Source organism: Haemaphysalis longicornis, unplaced genomic scaffold (genome assembly GCF_048455015.1).
Source record: "Haemaphysalis longicornis isolate Haplotype H1 unplaced genomic scaffold, Haemaphysalis longicornis Haplotype H1 scaffold_7, whole genome shotgun sequence".
In the NCBI taxonomy this organism is placed as follows: domain Eukaryota; kingdom Metazoa; phylum Arthropoda; class Arachnida; order Ixodida; family Ixodidae; genus Haemaphysalis; species Haemaphysalis longicornis.
This window is the reverse complement of record NW_027526422.1, coordinates 70481953-70502008: the sequence shown is the minus strand read 5'-3', so window position 1 is coordinate 70502008 and position 20056 is coordinate 70481953. Positions and strand designations below refer to the sequence as shown.

Below are 20056 nucleotides of genomic sequence, written 5' to 3'. Positions count from 1 at the left end.
ACCTGTTCTCGTAGCTCGCCTTCGCCACTGCTTCCCTCGCTGCGAAAGTGGACCACCCCATGTCCCCCTGCACCGCCTCCGTCGTACACTGCCCATGGGTGCCCAGTGCCAGTCGCCCCACCCATCGCTGGCACCGTTCCAGGAACTCGCGGGTGCCCGAGGACAGACAGAGCACGGCGTTCCCGTATGTGATGCCCGGCACGGCGACCAACTTCCATAGTGCCCTGGTCACCTCGTACCTGTTGAACGACCACAGGGACTGGCGGACCAGCATGCCCTTACTGCGGGATGCCCTTGCCTTGAGCTCGCTCTCATGCTCGGCGAGGTAGTAACTGGTCCCAGTGGTCAGCCTCACGCCCAGGTACTTCGCCGTTTGGACCAAGTGGATCGTGGCTCCCTGCAGGCGCCAGGTGGGGGCTGTCTGCTGTGCCCCCACACCCCAAGCCATCACGACACACTTGGCTGGGTTAAAGACAAGGTGGCGCTCGGTCATGCCCATGGCACAGGTGTCCAGCAGCTGTTGCATTTCCTGCGGGGAGCCAGCAAGGACCGCAAAATCGTCCGCGTACACGAGCGCCGGAATGTTCACCACCACTGTCTGGCCACCCTCCTTATGTTCCAGCCTGAAGCCCTGGCCGGATCCCTCGAGGCGTCCTAGCACCCCCCCAACATACAGCATGAAGAGGAGAGGCGACAGAGGACAGCCCTGTCTCAGCCCCTGCGTAACCTCAACCGGTGCTGCCGTGTGACCCTCCCAGACCACCTGCGCTGTTACATTTGCGTAGATGGCTCGAAGCAGGTCCACGTCCTTCTCCTCCAGGCCGTACCTATCCAGGATGGTCCACAGGAGCTCCTGGTCCACACTGTCATAGGCCTTGCTGATGTCGAGGAGAGCGACATAGAGGGGAAGGTTGGTGCGCTGCGCGATCTCCATGCACTGGGTGAGCACATATAGGCAGTCATCAATGCGCCAGCCTGCCCGGAAACCCATCTGCAGCTCTCCCAGCAGGCCCTTCCTCTCTGCCCACCCCTGCAGTCGCTCCCGCACCACCTGCATCGCCATCCTGTACAGCACGGGGGTCACCGCAATGGGCCTGTAATTCATTGGGTCTGTCTTGTCCCCAGCCCCCTTGTACAGTGGCCTTAACAGACTCCTTGACCATTCCTCAGGGATGGCAGCCTTCTCCAGAGTCTCAGTCAGGAACCTGCCCACTTGACTGCACATTAGGGGGCCCAAAACCTTCACCAAGCCCATTGGGACACCGTCACCGCCAGGTGCCGTTCCAGGGCTCACCTTCTTCACTGCCCGTTCCAGCTCCCTCTCTGTGGGAGGAAGACGGAGTGCCGCTTCACACTGGGACGACTCCTTGCCGCTGCAGTGGATCCACAGATCCGTGCACCCACTCTGCTGCTCCGGGGGGCCCCTGACTGCTTGCAGTGACTGTAGCCAATTGTTCCACACTGGCAAACAGTCCTTCCCCTCTACCGTGTTGCCCTCTGGTGCCCGCAGAGATGTGCCCGTTGCCGTCCGTGTGTCCCTCTTAATTTTCTGCCAGAAACGCTTAGGCGCCTGACGGCCCGCTGCCTTGAGCTCCTCCATGAACTGCTTGTTGGCCCCTCTGATGCTGGTCTGCACCAGCGCTGCTGCTGAGCGTTTGCAGTCCAGGAAAGTCTCCCATGCTCTGCGAGTAGCCTCAGGGTCCCCAGCCTTGTTCAGGTGTCGATGGAGGCGGCTGGCCTCCTTTCTCTGCTGTATTGCAGCAGCCACCTCGGCATTCCACCACGCCTTTGGGCAGTGTGACCGTGCTCTCACACGGTCTTCATTGATGCCATCTTGATACGACTGCCACTGGTACGACTTTGCCAGTTGGCAAAGAGAGGATATGGGAAGTTTTTGGCGCAAAAAACTACCTCACTTAAAACATCTCATGCTTTCTTTTCAGAATGCGCTTCTATAAAACAGGAATATTTTGGCAGGGCCAGGCCCTTGTTCTCCGGCTTTCCCCCGACGTCTGTTTACATTTTCGTTTGTTTACATGGTGGATGAATCCTTCGATGAAGGGATAGCATCCATGATAGTATGACGACCGTATGACCTGTGGTATGACCCTGAGTCGGGACTCGGGCTCGTCCACCGTTCCTGAACGTCAGGTTGTTCGGAGGCGTGTATTAACTCTAGGTTGAGTCTCCTGCCACGCGCGTGGCACGAGCTGCGCCCCCCTGGTAACGGCTGCTGCCACGCAGAAGTGACGTCAAGCTAAAGTAATCACGTGACTTCCTGTGACGTCACAAACCAAACGTCATATTTACGTTATTTGATCATGCCGCTTTTTTTTGTGTTAACGACGACGGCAGCCGGCTTTCACGTCTTGTGTCCCGATGTTCTCCGCCCGTGGTCCGAATGGCAGGCCTGACGCATCGTTACGTCCTTATCTCCCTGTACAGCGGCTGCCTCGGGGCGCCTTTTTCTTGTTGGGAGGTGTGCTTGTAATTATTTAGATTGGGTATTTTTTGTGAACTTGCTGTTGCACGTCTTGGTAAGCCTAACGCATTGTTTTCTGCACGCTGCTTCGCCCTGCTTTTTACATGCTCCTAGAACTGTAGTGTAGTCGATTAATATTTTGTAAGCTTCACGTTGTCTTGCAGTTCGCGTGCTATCGGCTTTAAGCGCCTGCATTCGTTGTCTACTTGTGCCTCGCTTCTTCCATGCCAAGCCTTGTGTTGTAATTCTAGAGTGGTGGCTCAATTATACAACGTGGGGATCAGTATTTTCCATCGCGTCGCGCCGTGTCTAACGAGGTAGCTGTCTTTGATGACATGCCAACGCGAGCGACGTAGTGTCAGCGTGTGCACGAATCGAGTGTCGTCAGGTAGCGCACGGCATCATCGAACGCAATCCGACCTCGCATGTAGCTTCTGCAATTTTTCCCCCGGGGCAGTAGTACTATCGCCGAGAAATGTATCCTGACTATTCCGCAGAAACGATCTGTGCATGCGGCGCTGCAGAATCCGTGCAGGGAGCGCAGCTTCACTTCCGTGGGTGGAGCCCAACTGCCCGTCCAAAGATATATCTACTCAAGATACCGCTGAAACCATTCGCTGACTGGCTGGCTTCTTGTGCAAGGAGGCTCAAGCTCCAACTGTGCAAGCATGGGAGAAGTGCAGCCGATAAGATCGCCGTGTGAGCCAAGTTTGGAACTTCTGCTAATAGTCCTTTAAAAGTCTGGTGTGCATAAGGTTATCAAGTGACAGTTCAGTTATTGTTCATCTATGCTCAGATTTTTTGCTTAGAGTACCATTGTGCTTTCAACTTAGGAAGGCTTAAAATTGCTGCTTGGCTTTTATTTCCCTTTCCTTCGCTCCAGTACCCTTCGCCTCCTCTAACGTGGTTAGGCAACAAAACTGCCTCCTGCATCTGCTTTGAGTATGTATTTTGATAGGCTCGTTCCCTCTTTACTCTTGTGTTTGGCTTGGTTGGAATTGAACATAACCAGCCACAATACTTCCATTCACTCTCAGCAGGATGGGCTAATGATGATGAGAGCTTATCTCGGAGGCTGGCAGTCTATGCACAAATTCCAAGTGGCTGTGACATCTATATGCCCATCCCAAGCACTCTGCGGAGTTCAACTTGACACTAATGCATACTTGTATTCGCAACTGATGAAGCGTGCTTAAGCGTCTACTGTCCAAGCCTTTGGGGTAGTGAACAGGAAGAGTTTCCAATTGTGAGGGGACGTTTCACATTCTATTGCTTTTTAACTCCGCACTGTGTAAACTGTTTTGTAAAATTGCTCAAGTGAATTTACTTAGTGGTAAGGGGCATTATAAAATGTCCCACATTTCGTTCACAATGATGCAAGTCTCGTCAGAAGCCAGCTGCTAGAAAACACATTCACGGGTTGTGTGTTGTGTGTCCATTAGCTGTTTCTTTTTCTTCCACAAAACGGGCACTTAAACAATCCTTTAAGCCAACAGGCTTAAAAGATAGTTTATCAAGTACAACTTCGGGGTAATGGTTGGTGTCGAGCGTGACATTGCCCACTACCGAGAGTACTTCTTAATACCTTGTACAAGAACTGGAGCCAAGGCCACGTGCGTGGATGTGAATGCCTGTCGGTGTTTGTGAAAGTTGCAGTACAGCTGGAAGGTGTATGGATCATGGGTGGCTTTAACAATAAAATGACTGCTGAACGTACTTTGGCTCTGGTATCAATGAGCAGCATGTGAGCATTGATAAGTGTTTCACTGTTGACATTTTTGTGATACAAAAGCAGGCCATGTTAAGGCCCCCTGGCAAATATTCATGAAAAACACTGGACCAAAAAGCTGCCAACACATAGAAACCATGTTGATCACGGCACCTTTCCTAGTACTTCAGTACCGCTTATCAGCGCTGCGTTTTTCCCCCCCAACTAGTAAACTATCCCAGCGTTGCACCTTAAGCCAGAAATCAAACACTTGCTTGTCAATGACAAGTGATCTGCCAAACTTCCGTGTCTATGCAAAAAGTGAGTAGCTCTACTTTCTGTGCACTGTTTGTGCTGTGAAGCTCCATTTCTAAACAAAATGCCAGTGTTCTTCTGGAGGATGCACAGCATTAAAACCTCGACAAAAAAGGAATAAGCAAGCGATACTCTCTTGCACTACACTAGAGTCCTGCGGGAAAGCCAAACCAGCAAGTGATCTTTTTCTACAAAGCGCTGCAGACGAGCCAAGAAAAAGATTCCTTTTTGCGGACACCAAAGCTACGCTGGAAAGCCAAAATGTGTGGTGTCTGTTACTGCAGATTAGCTGCAAGACAAGCATGTTCACGCAAAGATTTATAAACCAGGCTGGCGGGTAACAAAATCATTGAATGAGGTTACAACAAAATGTGTTATGAAAAATGATATAATACTGTTTGCTATAAATAGCAATTAAAGGTATAAAATGGTTTTGACACTAGTTAAGTGGCCTGTTGGAAATCATTGGCAAAGCCTAAAGAGCAACATTTCATACAGCTGCAAAAGTGAAATAGCAAAGCGTGGTTGGGGCCTGAATTCAGCAGGCATGCTCCAGCTGAGAATGTATAATTGCAGAGCAAAATAATTATAAAGGCCTAGGGTAAAGGTGAGCTTAGTTGAGTTACCACCAAGGTATTTGGTAGAGAGAATAGTTACAAAAATAAAGAAGCAACATGGGAAGCTTTATTTTCCCTGATTTAAGTTTATCAGCACTGAGCTTCATGTTCCATTGAAGAATGTTACACCTGCATGCACTCGGCACATCACATTTTACGGTATAACACAGTTTACTTCGAACATAGGTAAATAAGAGAATATTGCATAAGCAGTTCATTTATACGTGAAATAGAAACAGCAGGGTTTTTAAAACGAAGCCCGTAAGTGTGCAGAATAAAAGGGACCAATGATGAGTTTATGTTGTTACTACTAACAAATTTCAACGACCTTGTCTGAAACAAACCCCTTCTATGGAGGGACTGTGTGTAATCATAAGATTTTTTTTATAAAAGGTTGTAAATGCCTTGTAAATGTATGTCAAAAGGTATTTTAACGCCCTAGTCGTGGCCTGTGAATCATCGGTGCTTTTTTATGGTGTTTAGATGATCCAAGGGCTGTTGTACGGGATCCACCTTCTCTTCTCACTTTGGTCACCATCTTTCTTAGTCATTGCATTCATGTGCTTGGTCAGGGAGCTAGCAAGCGAGGACGACAGTCGGCACCAACTATCAGCCGAGTTCCTTCAGGCTGGGACAATTGCTGGAGAGGCTAAACAATGTTTTTAAAATCCCTAACTGAGAGCTTTCACTTCTTGTTTTGTTAAAGAACATTTAGGCAACCCTTCAAGAACTGTCCGAAATAACAAAAATGACTATTGTGCCCGTTAAATAGTTAATCTACGCACAGTGAACGATGGCATAAAATCTATCAATGTGAACCTACCCTTTGAACCTGCTTAATATTTAGCAGAGACACTCCGTTCATTAGCTGTTTTATGGCACTGTGTGGGTGGGCTATGGTTTCCACCTATGGAGCGTGTGGGCCGCGCTAGTTTCCAGTCGTCCTGTCAAATGTTTTTGGAGACTAGCACTACCCTGCAGTGTACGAGCCATGGATTCCTTGGGTTGGCCGTGTGAAATTCTAGTGAATCGTTACAGGCCACCAAAGAAAGTGAGCATTTGTTTATCGACCACTGTTTTGTGGCCACGAAAAGTTTCGTTCATTAAAAAGACTAACAAATGACATCAATTTTATTGCAAACTTCAAACAAATAACTGGTATTACAGAAAATGTGTAAAGCAGCTGGAGCTCCATAGCCACTTTCCAGCTATTTCTCCATGCCATCAGAGAATCTTGTTTGTGCGACTAAGATACCGACCTATTCCACTGCAAAGAAACATAACTGGGCGATTGTAGTGGGGCCTCTAGTTCCGTTTGATCATATCACTTGAGTGTTTACGTACAGTTAACATATTGATGACTGTGTTTATAGTGCATGCACATATAACATCAATGTAGTTTGAAATTGGTATCTTTTTCACCATTTCTTTTTGTTAAATTCGCCCCATGACAGCCTTGACGTTTGCCTATCAATTACATTTGCAGCATGCTCGCTGCTTACACCTGTTTACACAAACAATCCGCAGATGCTTTCACGTTCCAGGCACATCTTAAGATTCTCTTTGACGTTGCTTATTGAGCCTCTGCAGAACCCATAGGATTTCATAAGCTGGAGTGCATGTAGGTGTATTAACATGATGGCCGGCCAAGCGTACACCCTTCCTATTACCGTCTGTACAGCCTCTTCTCTGACCCTATCGTCTGGGTGTCCTGTATTAACTTCCTTTGCATGGGTCACTCAGTCAAGTCTGGCCAACATAGCGTACACCATGGTACAATGAGACGTGAAAGTTATACCAGTGCAGTGGCTATGAGATGAAGCGTCTAGCTAGTCTACCTTTTGAAGGTCGCAGGTCCTAAACTGTCGTAGAATCATGTATTCTACTACGAAATCTTTGGTTTCTACTAGGAAATCTTTTTAAGCGCTGAATATCACGCAATTATGATGCTTGTGGCGCATGCTCACAAGACTTTTCTGCTCATAAAACGTATCGTGGGTGTAAAACAAATTTTAAGCTACAATTTCGCCCACTAGAAAATAAGAACTTCCCGATTTTCGGAAGTTTTCCTTGCTAATATTTAAGAAGAGGAGATCTACTGTAGTGGTACGTACGTGGTACATGTGTGGGGACACCAAATATTACCTTTCCTATTCTTGACGCAATTGTCTGTAATTGTAATGCGCACATGTGCCTAGTAAAAAACAGTTGCCGCCACTACCCTTCGTTCTCGGCACTGTACATTCTGATTATCTTTTGGCGCTGCTAAGTTGTCTTCATTTCGAGAACACACACCGCGATTTCAGGTCGCCCATTTAAGCATTCTGAACTTGCCGTGGTGCAAACTGTTGATAGCAGATGCCGCCGCGCCGACATGCGTCGGAAGGTTCACAGAATTACGCTCGGACGATGTCTTTTCTTGTGTGGAACGTAGCTTGTTCGAACGGGGCCAGTCGGCTGTGCGATGTCGTCTCACGTACGCTGAAACTGTACGCAGGTACCATCGGCGTACACCAAGCATAACCAAGCGGTCACAGGTCAACATTACTCGAGAGCGGCTATTTTGCTGCGGTCTGGAAAGGCTGGCTGGGTCCCCACGCAATACATAATCACAAGCGACTTTCTCACGTTTTCAGATAGTGCTTCCAACAATATGAACTCCGGTTTATCTACGTTGTCGGCCCGAGAAAATCGGAGCTTCGTCCCGCTTTCGGATAGGCGACTCCATGTACGCGATACGGCAGCTGGCAGCAGCAGCAGCATCGCTGGCTGCTCCCGCAAGAACAAAAATTATTTGTTTAGAAAAGTTTTAGCAGTTCAATGGTGCGTTATTTTGTACTGCAAATAAAAAAATGTGTATTTCGGACTACACTACACAAAATAATGACAATTAATAATGTTATGACGTCATTATGACGTCACGCGTGGCAGCAGCCGTTGCCAGGGGGGCGTGGCTGGTGCCACGCGCGTGGCAGAAGACGCTGCCTATGGGAGGCGTACTGAGGCGCCGAGTAGCAGGTTTCGCTTCGGTACCGGTGATGTGGAAACTCGTTCTAAACAGAGAGAATATCGTATTTTTAGTAAGCTAGTATTTGCATTAACGACTGCACAATTTGGCTTGGTTTTCTTTCTTTCATGCCTTTCCACTCGACGGCGACTGGCTAGTTTCGGTTTCGAAATGTGGGGCGACCCTAGCGGCAGGGTGCTGCAGCGTGGCGTACCTTTCTCTTTTACTTACTGTATTTTTTGTTTCTTTCTATGCTTTTGCCATAGAGTTAATACTACTGACTCTAGAGGAAAAGCTGCCCGGCCAGCCCGTGCATTGAAACCGTGCTACACCCGGGCGCTGACATGATGCCACCCTCACAGCGTTGCCCGCTGCCTTTTTGCCTACTAGAGTTGGCGGCAGTAGCCGGTATTCACCTAGTAACCAACGCATTCCATCATGGCAGCCACCGTTGCTGTGAGTGCGCCGTGAAAACTTTGCTGTGCAAAACGTTGTGTGAAGTTTTTCCTGTGGTAGGTAGCGAACTTTTGTGCCATGCTGCCGCGTTAGATGCAGTTTTGCATTCTCCGCAACTGAGAAGGGTAGCGCGTACATTAGCGGGTACTTCGTACGCTCGGAGAGGTAGCTTTTGCGGGTGCGTCAGGAGTTCGGTCGTCGCTTCGGAGTTGAGCGGACGTATTTTTTCGTGCTCTTGTGCTACGGAGGGGCTTCATTTCGGCGGCCCGTTGCAAGCGCGGGCCGTTGGACGTCGCCCGGCTTTCGCTCTGCTGGTGTGGGCGGTCGAGTGCCTGCTCCCGCCCCCCCAGTACCCGTCTCCAAAGCGGTCGGGACCGCCGCAGACTTCGCTCTTCGTCGCACCATGCTCACCTCCGCGATTCACTGTTCCCTTCGAGGTTTCTCGTCTCCCGGACGCAGCATTACGCCAGCCAACAGTGTTCATGGTGTGTTGTGTGCGACGGAATCGACTACAGTGGAACTACTCATCTCTACTCTTTCCTCACCTTTCTAATCTTTACTTTTCTTTCTCCTATCCTATTTCCCCAACTATTCCCGCTTCCGGACTGTGTTAAATGCAGGTGAGCTCCCATGAGAGCTTAATAATATCCCCAGTCTATTTATTTTCCTGCTTCCTTTAAAAAGAAATCACTTCCCCCTGATTGCTTTTTTCCCCTGATTTTTTTCCTGGTGGCTTCCCCTGTATTCGCGCATGCGCTGTTTCTGTATATATCATTTTGTGTGCGCTAAAAGAGTTCGGTTGATATGCAGCGCTAGTCCTGTGTAGTCTTTTCTTTGTTGTCCCGTCTGTACAGGGCTATTTTAACATGTTTCACACGCCCCCCCCCCCCCCCCACACACACACACTGTATGCGTCAGCTGATTGTTTTCGCAATCTATTGAGGTGCTCTTTACAACTACTTGCTGTTCTAGCGAATGGAAGTTCAAACTGGACAACGCTTTCAAGAAATACATGTAAATGGAAATGGTATTTGTGACTGCACTTTATGCTAAACAAACATGCTTTCTGTGCCTGTTCCTGTGCCTGTCTGCGAGGCCCCTGCAGCACGAGTGTCAACTTTTTTCTCCAGTTGAAATGCTTTTAGGTAGTGGCCCTTGCATTAGCTTAGATTCAATAACCATGAAATACCCAAGCCTAATATTACTAAGTTATGTGCATCAAGAAACTCTCTCAAGAGATTTTCCGTTTTTCTAGGTACGCTTAGAAGATTTGTCATTGATTGTATGCTTGGGCACGTCACACAAGGTACATGATTAATGTTGTCAGGTTACATTAGGTCGCAATAATTCTATTTAATAGCAGCTTAAACAAAATCTCGACAAAAGCAAACCAGAGACTAGAAGATATCATGTAGAACGCGCATTTTCATTCTGGGTTTGTGGAACTATAGCTTTCAGTACTTCCAACTACAAAGAAAGTAGTGCAAGTGTTCATTAGTCGCTGCAGGGCTCTTTACCTTTTAAAATTCCATGCCCCCTCTCCCAGAATAAAGAAAGAGGAAAATTGTGTGAGGAACTAACTATTTCCAGCAAAGCTATGGCAGGTTTAAAGCCAATAAACAGACAGGGTGAAAAGTCAAAAAACCTTTTTGAAAAAAAAACAATTTCATGATAAAACACCTAAGCACTGGAAAAGAGGAGAAGAACGAAATAAACAAATACAAGCAGAGGCAGTATAAAAGAGCAAAAAATGAACAAAGCAAATGCGAGGCAGTTAGTCATGAAAGCTTCCACGAAAAAGCAGACACTTCAGGAGAAATTTTAAAAAATTAGAAATTATGTACCCTATTTACATTATGTACACAGAAAATCAGACATATTTCAGTGCTTTTAGACAAGATGGAGCTGAAGTAGCCAAATCAGTTCTTGCCTTGAAGAAGCAGATTGCAATTGAGAGAAAAACAGTCACAGGTGCTGTAGGGGTGTTACCAGCATGCAGCATCCTTCGTTTGCCCATTTTGTCATTTTGCCTGCTTCTTTTATGCCTTCTTTTTTTTCGCCCATGGTGCTGTCTTTGTACTGGCCATTTCCATGCCATGTTTTTTTTTCTCTATTAAAGTTTTTTTTTATCCTTTTTTATCATTTATTTTTTATCCTTTATTATTTTATCCTTTATTTTATGCCAGTCCTTTCCTTTCCTTTCAGGTTTCCTGTTCCCATTTTCACATGTAGCACAGCCAGCTGGACAGTTGTTCTTCTTTCCTTGGTTAACCTCCCTAGCTTTCTTCTACAGTTTCTTCCTTTCTTTGAAGCATGACCAACTTTACATATATTTGGTCGTGCTTTGAAGTCGCACATTAGGTCATCTTAGCCTTGCTCTTACCATCACAAACTTCCCTAGAGCTCTGGTGGTATTACTGGTGGTGAAATAAAATTTGTTGGATAAGAATTGCTTGTACATATGACCCTCTTGCTTTTTCTGTGTTTATTTTTGCTTCTGATACACGGACTGATGGCATTGCGATGGCCCATTATTTTTGATGAAAATAAGAATGTTGATGACCACAATCTGAATGAGCATTAGCCAGAACTTTCATAATCAGCTACAGCATTACTGGAACCCAGCTTCGGTAATGCAACTTCGTCATCATCCTTGTTGCTGTGAACACGCTGGAATGGAAGCGTGTAAATTCTACAAGGTCTGGTGTGGCACCTTTGTGGCCACCGGTTTGATGTTGGCATAAATGAGAAGGCTGTGCTACACATATCGAATTCCTTCGTTCTATCGCGTATCGCATCCGCATATCGCATTCCTTCCTTTTATCTAGTGTATACAGCTGAAGAACGTCTCCAGATGGCCCTGGCTGAACCGATACGGGCAGATGTAAAGGTCGCAAATAATAAAATTGAGAGTTCAATTTATTGTCGGCTTTCTTAATGACTGCCATATGCAATGCACATTAAGTGTCTGAATACTCTATATTAGCGATTGATAGTATCATGCTCTGCAGTCTGATTCACTTGCTATATTTATGTTTGGCAGCTGTTTCAAAATTAACCACTATGATTAAACTAATGAGCGGCAAAAACAATTTACAGGTGCACTCAAATTAATTTACTTTTCAAGGGAGACGTACATCCTTCGTCGACTTCGCCTTGCACAAAATACATGACGGTCCCATTGCGACCCAAGAAAGCGCATATGTGTGTTACCTCAACATGCTTCCTAGGCGGTTTCTGTTGACAGACAGATTTCCCACCGAACCCGCAGGCATTTCAGGCAAAACCGCCTGCAGGTGGGGTGGTCCTGATAATTGGGCGTGAACAGAAGTGGCCGTTTCCGTTCATTGGCGAAGGCACCCAAAGAAGGACAGCATAATTTTTCTTAACGCCCCACCACACGGGTGCCCATCTCAAATGAACGAAGTTTACTCCTCCTCCACCTCCTCTGTGCAGGTATATACATGGGCCATATGAGAGCAGAGGTGCAAGTATACGTAATAAAACAACGTCGCTGATCCGCCGAATTTAACAAATGTGTCATGCAAAGCATCAAATATATTCTCGAAAATTTCAGATTTCATGTTTCAGCGATCTAATTAAGGAGCATGCACCAATCGCACACACCCATACAGGAGATTTCTGCACCTACATTCGGGATTACCTTTCGGCTTGGCATTGTCCTCCTCAAGAAAACCACCTTATCGTGCAAATAAAGTTACCATTATTATTATTACTTGGCGGTTGTTTTAGCTCTGACTCAAGTAAAACACCGCTCAGTGAAAGTATAACAGCACCCGTAAACAAGAGCCTAGTTTACGCTAGGCATGGTAAAATGGTTCGTACATTTGTTTGTTTTTAATTTACGAATCATATACGATTAAAAGGAGCCGATGTGCCCAGACATATTTCGCGTAACATGATATGACCGGTTGACGGCGAGTTCAAATGGGCAGCAGCCACTAGCCACTATGGACATGTAGAGGTGTCCTTGAAGATAGTCGGCGGCGGCTTTATTCCGTATCGTCGGCAGCCTTCGCAAGCTTGTCTTCCCAAGCAACGAAGTGACACAGCAGACACTAAGGCGTGTTAGAGTGAACCTTTGTAAATTAGCCCCACACGACTGACGCTCCTCACAATATACCGAAACTGAATTTGGCGCCTCAGCCCGATGTCTTCTTTTTGCTTATAATTTCATTTATTTTTGTTTATCAAGCATGAATACTTCAAGAAAACTAATAAAAAGCATGCAAACTCCTAAAGAAACTCAGTTATTGCCATAAAAGTTGCCTAATTTTAGCTTAGGGCCCTAAATTTGTGCCTCATTTTCAAGAAACATTGTTAGCCATATCTTCAACTACTGATCTGGCAACTACAGCGTGGCATCATGGCGGCATCCGTGTTTAGACACATTTCTGCGCCAGCTTTACCCGCCTGGCTTTTGCGCCTCCTGACGCATGCGCAACAACGCAACAACTCATCGGCGCCATTTTTTTTTTTTTTTTTTTGTACGAGTGAGCAAGCATACCTAAACGTCTCCGCGGGCTGGCAGTTTCGGTGCTTTATAAAATATATTGCATTATCCTAAAAATGGCGCCGTGCAGGAAGGAGCATCACCAGTCCTGCGCAGCTCTGTGGTGCCGCAACACAGGGCGAAACAGTTCGGCCAAGTTTTTTGCGTTCCCCAAAGATAGCAGGTAAGGAAATTAGGTTTGTACGAGTTGTAATGAATTCAAAGAAGGTCGACCGGAGGCACTTTTCTGTTTTAAAATGTCTTGCGCATGTTACGTGATGTTAACGACACGTGCAAAAAAATCCCAGCTTGCAGGCGCGCGAAGTTTTCCAAAGTTTTATTCCATGAACTGCGAAGTGGATATATTGCCGGCAGCCGGCACTTTGGCCGGTAGTGATATTTTGCCGGCACTGTATTCTGATTGGCTGTTCAAGCTTACTTCATTGCCTCTTCCAGGCGCCTCTTCTGCCTCTTCCAGGCGCGGGATTAGCCGTGGTTACCGTGGCGAAGTGTGAACAAATACTTCGCACAGAGTATATAGTTTGCTCTATGAAGTGCACACGTTGCAGACACCCGATATGGAATGGCTACCTGTACTAGAAGAACTGTGTACGTTTGAAGTTTATTTTACGTTTTTCCGTCAGCCAAAGTTTGGCCGACGGTTTTTAAATCTATCCGTGACGTGTATTGTGTGCGAAAAAAGGTAATAAAGAAAAAAAAAAAGGTTACCGTGGCGAAGTGGTTGCGCCTCTGGTTTCTAATCGCGAACTCCCACGTTCGAACCCATTTCTGCCATATTTCGTTTTTGTTTTTTTAGTTTCTTGTGGTTTTCTCGGACTGATTCGCTGTGTTTATTTATTCGAAAACTCTGTTCTTTTGCGGCGTTCCTTCGTAATATTTATTCAAGACCTGCCTTTATGTGTTGTGTTGGGTTATGTTACGTTGGAGTAGGACCTGCCTTTACTGGTTGGGTTCGGTTGGGTTAGGTTAGGTGAGGCTAGGCTAGGCTTGTTTAGGTAGAATTGGGTAGGTAGATGTTTCCTTAAATTACACATGCGAATAAATCATGTACAAGAAAAATGCGCATGCACTTGAGATAATAAAATGCCGACTGCCGCAAAAAATGCCGGAATGATTATCACATTATCACGACCTGCCATTGGTAGCGCAAGATACCGTGGTTTTTGTCTTTTGAACACAATATACACCACAATATCCGGACAAGGTAAAATGCCGGATGTCGGCAAAATATCCGCGACCGATAAAATGCCGGCTGCCGGCACTATATCCACACCCTTTAAGGAAAGCGAACTCTTTCTCGTTAGGTGAATTTGTGGCTGCATGCTCGTTGTATGATTTTTATGATTGCTTTATTACAGTTTAAACGTCCATTCAGGATTCTTATCAATGTATTTTTGCTGTTTTGTGCCGCAGGTTTGAGGCTTGGATGCGTTACGTGAATCGGCCGGGCTGGGAGGGGCTGCCGAAGGAGAGAATACGGCTGTCACACCGTCTCTGCTCCGACCACTTCGTCGTTCGCGACTTCGCCGACCCTGCAAGAACAAAATTGCTCGGTTCTGCGGTTCCGTCGGCTGGAGTCCGCGACGTTCGAGTGTTGGCCCTTGCCAGTGACGGTAAGCACAGCGCACCTTCAGCACCTTCAGTACAGTCGGGATCAATTTGAAGGTTATCGCGGGAGCACCGACCGACCGCGACGACAGCGCCTTAGCGTGACACTTTTTAGCTTCAGCCACAACGAGATTATGCTAGGTTAGCTTCTCCTATAGCTGTTCCAAGCAGTGCGCGCACTGCCGTCAAAAATGATAAAGGCCACGTCGTTTCTTTTTTTCTTTATCCTTTTTCTCTTGCCATCGACATACTTCACACTGATACGCAACCTTCTCGGGGTAACTATACCGGCATGCCGGGGCATTGTTGGGTAAAAAAATTGTAATTTGCTTCCGCAATGCTGCAATGCCGAGGTATCTTCGGTGTTATCAGGTTGCCGAGGAACAATACGCGGATACGTCACCCAAAAAGGAATGAAGAAAAAAAACTGCGGCAGTCGGCCTTTGCAGAAGGGGGTGAGCGAATTATATGCAACAGCCAAGGGGTGAGGGAGGGCAGCATAATCTCATCTTCGCGAATGAAAAAAACTGCCACGGAACGGCGCTCTGGTCTTGATTGCTCGGTGCTCCCGCGATAACCTTCAAATTGAGCCTGACTGTACACGCACGACGTCGTGCGCTTTGACCGGAAATGGCTCTACGCCCGACTATGATAATTATGATTAAAGACCTCCTCTTTGAATCGGGGTGATGGCATGCGCCATCTAGCCTATTTTAGTAATTTAAATTTAGTTAACCCTCAACTCGTATTTCTTTTTAATTCTGCCCTGCCGCTACCCCTGGCTGGGGAGACACTTTATCGACTTCCCTGCTTTTTCCCACCAATACTCTAGCCGATGCTTAGTAATACCTACTGCTGACAAGTAAATGCTTCCATCAACTGCGAAGCCCAGTGCCTCAGGAAGTAGGACTCCCCCCCCAATTCTAACCGGCTGAATCTTTTGGCACTCTCTCACTATGACACTCTCTCACTGCTGTTAGTTCTGCTCCGTGGGGGTCAATTATACTGACTGCGTGAGCCGGTTTGTGCGGGTACGGGGATGCGTCGCAATATTGGGTGTCAGATTGCGCAGCATACTTAATTTGGAGGGCTCCGACGTGGGCGACGTGTCGTGCTTGGTTGTGGGATGCATATTGCATAGTATTGCAGCGACTCTGATGGTTTTCCAAATGGTAAGAGGGATGCGTTGTTTTTGGTCCTGTGGGGGTGGGACCGTGCATCCCAAGTGGGCAAGGGTAGTTCGCCCAGTTTTGGTGAGTTTGAGGCGTGACAGCTGGGTGACATTGTCAGCTTCTTGTAAATCTTCCCATCTATTGTGAAGTCCGAGTTGCAGTAATTTGCGTGTGGCTGTTTACGGAGGTAGACCCAGTGCAGTTATTTTTATTTTTTTTTATTTTTTTTATTTTCATTTCTTGGCTTTTCTTTTTCAGCATATTTTAGGGCTATAAGTACGGTGCACCATCAGTCATGCGACTAATCAGGATAGCTTGGATTATGCGTGTGGTTTCGACTCCTTTGAGACCGTATCGGCGATGACCAACTGACTCAGTTTGTTGTAGAGGGAGATTAGTGTGAGAACCGTAGCCGTCCTTGGGGTTATTGAGGCCTAGAATCCGGAGGTGGGATACTTTAGGTACTGGTTGGCCATTTATGTTTCGATCAGCGTCTGGGATTGCCTGTTCCTGTTTTTTGTGAGTTCGTTTTCACAGCGTGACGAGTGCGGATTTTTCAGGGGCGTATTCCAAACCACGAGGTTGCAGGTATTGTTGAGCCATCTGTATTGCTTATTGAAGAGCGTCTTGTTGGGTGCCTGTGGACCCCATTTGGGTCTACATAGTCTGGTCATCTGCATGTATTGCAGATGTTGCAGTGTTGTGCCTTGTTAGTGATGGTAAGCGCAGTCTACCTATTCAATTAAACGTGATCTCTAAGCATGACGTAAATATTCCCACTTTAACATCTACTTATTGCGCGCCCCAGAGTTTTCACAAGTGTCTATTATCCTGGCAACCGTGAGAATTACCACCAGAAATTTCTCACGGCAGTCGCTTCTCATTGGCTAAACATGCTACCCGGAGTTTCTGTGGGATAAATATTCCTTAAAATGCCATGTTTGCAGCTGCCCTTGTAGCGCTGTGGTAGAGTACTTGGTTTTAAATGAGAAGGCGCAGGTTCGAGTCTGTCATTGCGATGTCCTTTTTTTTAGCTTTCAGAATTTTTCTGTCATCGTGATTTTGTTATAACTTTTTTACTCTGGTTTTTTCTATATCAAGAGATCGACGCACAGGACTTCTACAATGGATTGAATTACATTTGATATAATTACATAAGAATTACATAAGAAGCCATCGAACAAATCATCTGTTTGTGAACTGTCTACCCCTCACGTAACACCACTTGACTGGGGCCCTTGAGGTATTATAAATAAATAAATAAATATAGGTTGTGTTCTATGTTGTTGGGCTGGGTTAGATTAGGTTTGTTGCAGTTGGGCTGGATTTTGGTAGGTTATGACGTGTGCGGTAAGGTTAGGCTAGCTTCAGTGAGGTTATAATATGTGAGGTTATGTTGGGATGTAATATTATTCAGAAAATTTTAGGCCGGCAAGCTTTTATTGACACTGCCGTGAAACGCAACCTTTTCACAAACGCCTTGAGGGAAGACAGAAGTGATGGTCGCTACACAACAACACGTTATCTTTTTTTCTTTTCAAGTTGCACAGGCAGCAACTACTGGGGCCCCGAGACGAGGACGCATTGCGACTGAATTGGACGTTTCCTCCGGTGACTCTCCTCAACCTTTCCAAAGTCATCACGCCGGGCCTGCTCACAAAGAAGGCAAGCTCAACTGCACGTGCTGCTTGCCGTTCACTACATATCTACTACCGCGGCGATTGGTGGGGTGGAAGTGCTGCACAATAACCCATTTTTCCTGCACCGTCCTGCTCCAAAACGTAAGTTGCAGAGAAACTGCTGCCAAGTGATGCTTCGGTGCGCTGAAAAATTTGACGTAATAATGCAGTGTTCAATGCCAGTCGATTTGCACACGGAGCAGTGGAAGACCACCCTGAAATGCATGCGTTGTCTGAAGCCGCCTTTGTAATCATTTCGCTTATTTAACAAAAATGAAATAGCATTGCTGGCTTTGCTGCTCAGTCTAACCCGCGCGCCTTTGCCTTGTCATCTTATCGTGAGTGCACTTACGGTTACATAGTAAGTTTGAACCATTGTACAAGTGGGACTGGATGAGATAAGAGGCGCTGCCCAGACATGACCTAGAGGGTAGCTCGTGACAACCTAGCAGATACCTGCAAGTAAGGAGCTCGGTAGATGTGGCTTACATTACAGGAACGCTTTTTTTCTTTTGCTGCGCATCTTATCCCACCCCTCCACCCTCCTCCGATAAGCGCACTGTTCATGCGCCATTCAAAAAACTTTTCATAAATACTGCTGTTTTAAGGACAGTCGCAGGTGTACGCCATAAGCAAGAGGCAGACCCAGGAGCTCCACGTCACCAGTTTATTCCAAGAGCGAACTGTTCTATAAATTTCTTGCGCTGCCAGTTCATGCGCATTGCCCGCGATGTTGCTGCGGATGCCACACGACCCTGGAGTTTGACCATACAACATCTCCCTCGGAAATAAACGAGCGAGGGAAGTTCAGGCGGCGTACTTCTTTGGCCAAATGACACAGTGTCCATAGCGGCTATTGCTATGTGACGTATATCTTGGTACACCTTCCTCCCTAGTGGTTCCATCTTGCAGTGAAGCTCCTTGTGCTTCATGAGTTGACCCCCCATGATCATCTTGAGGGAGAAGAACAAGGTGTGTTCGATTCTTATGAGCAGCGCCATTTTTCATGTCGACGATGTACGTCGACACGAAACGTATGCTGTGCACAACAGCAAGACGCACGCAGACCATCTTCTAACTCGAATCCAGGGAGACCCCCCGACTAACACGTCTCATGTTCCTAGGACTTGTTGTTTGTGTTGTAGAGGTTCGCACTTGCGATCTACCTGCCCCGCAAAGGATGCGAAATGCAACTCGTGTCACAAAAAAGGACACTTTTCGTCCATATGCCTCACCAAAAGGGTGGACATTGTTCAAGGCACTGATAAGGAAGCTGAGTGTGCGTTTCTTGACACTGTGACTTTACCTGGAATCCACAGCTGGGAAACTACCATGATGGCACAAGGACAACCTTTGAAATTTAAAGTCAACACGGGCGCAGGTGAAACTGCTCTCACTCCAGAAACCTTGGAACGACTTCAACATCGTCTGCCCGCTTTGGCCAAGTCTCAACAGAAGCTTTACGGGCCATATGGACAGTCGTCTGTGCGGGAAGTAGTGGGACTGCAACTAGCGTTCCGAGATGAACAGAGCACCAAAGATGTCTACGTTCTCGATGAAGTGTGCTACCCTCTAGTCAGGAAGCCAGCAACTGAAAAGCTCTGTGGATGATCACCTGTTTTAACTCTATCAGCAACACGGTCAATCCTAAAAAGGAGTTCCCGTCACTTTTCACTGGCCTAGGCACTCTGCGAAGGATTACATCATTCGCCTTCAATATGGAGCCTGTGAGAAACCCGGAGTCCCGTTGCATTCCCCATTCCTCACAGTCTGCCGCCGAGGCGGGAGGGGAAGGTTCCCTCTCCCTTTTCAGTGGCCGCGGGTCTGTTGTTGTGGCACAGGCGGGTCGCGGCGGACCCCCCCTCACATGACCGGTTTGTTGGGGGGCCCCAGGAATCCTGCCCGGGCACGTGGGACGAGGGAAGGCAGCTTTTAGTTCGAGACGTATACCACAGACGTGAGTACCAATGCTCTGGCTTTGACTTCTTTTGTCTGCCCCCATCGCTCCTTTCTCCTGATCTTACCCAGTCGGCTGGGTCAGGACAAGCGAAGAGCCACACTGCGTTATTGGAGGACCCAAAAAAAGTGGGTTTGACAATTCCGTTGTGTCTTGTATATTCCTTGCTGTTCGCTGCCGCTACGCCAGTTGGCAGTCCGTGGTGGAGCTCAGTGGAGCTAGCCTTGCGGCTGTCTCTAGTGTGAGATAGGTCACCGCAAGAACCCTGGTCCCCACAAGCGACACAGTTTGCACTCTGCTCACCCAGACACATTGCAAGTCTCGTTTACGAGAAGACCAAAAAGGAACCAAATGGACGGAACAAACAGGAGTCATTTCTCAAATGGACGAGCCAATACATTGGTGCACTCCAGTGGTGCCGGTGGTGAAGCCCCCAGGAGCCATACGTGTGTGTGTGTGTGTGGTCTTCCCAGAGCTCAACCGGTTTGAGCCAAGGGAATGACACTGATTTCTTCTGTTCA

General features: G+C 47.1%; 1 protein-coding gene across 2 annotated transcripts in view; it reads left to right on the top strand.

Moving 5' to 3' along the window:
* Positions 1-13103: 13103 nt before the first annotated feature.
* Positions 13104-20056, top strand: part of LOC144145875 (uncharacterized) — a 30018-nt gene continuing 23065 nt past the window's right edge. The window contains exons 1-3 of one of the 2 annotated variants that reach the window (XR_013317611.1): positions 13104-13282; positions 14533-14732; positions 17450-17680. The gene's annotated coding sequence lies outside the window, so the exon portion shown is untranslated. Of the gene's footprint in view, positions 13283-14532; positions 14733-17441; positions 17681-20056 lie in introns of both variants that reach the window. The other variant, XM_077677695.1, reaches the window with a different exon arrangement.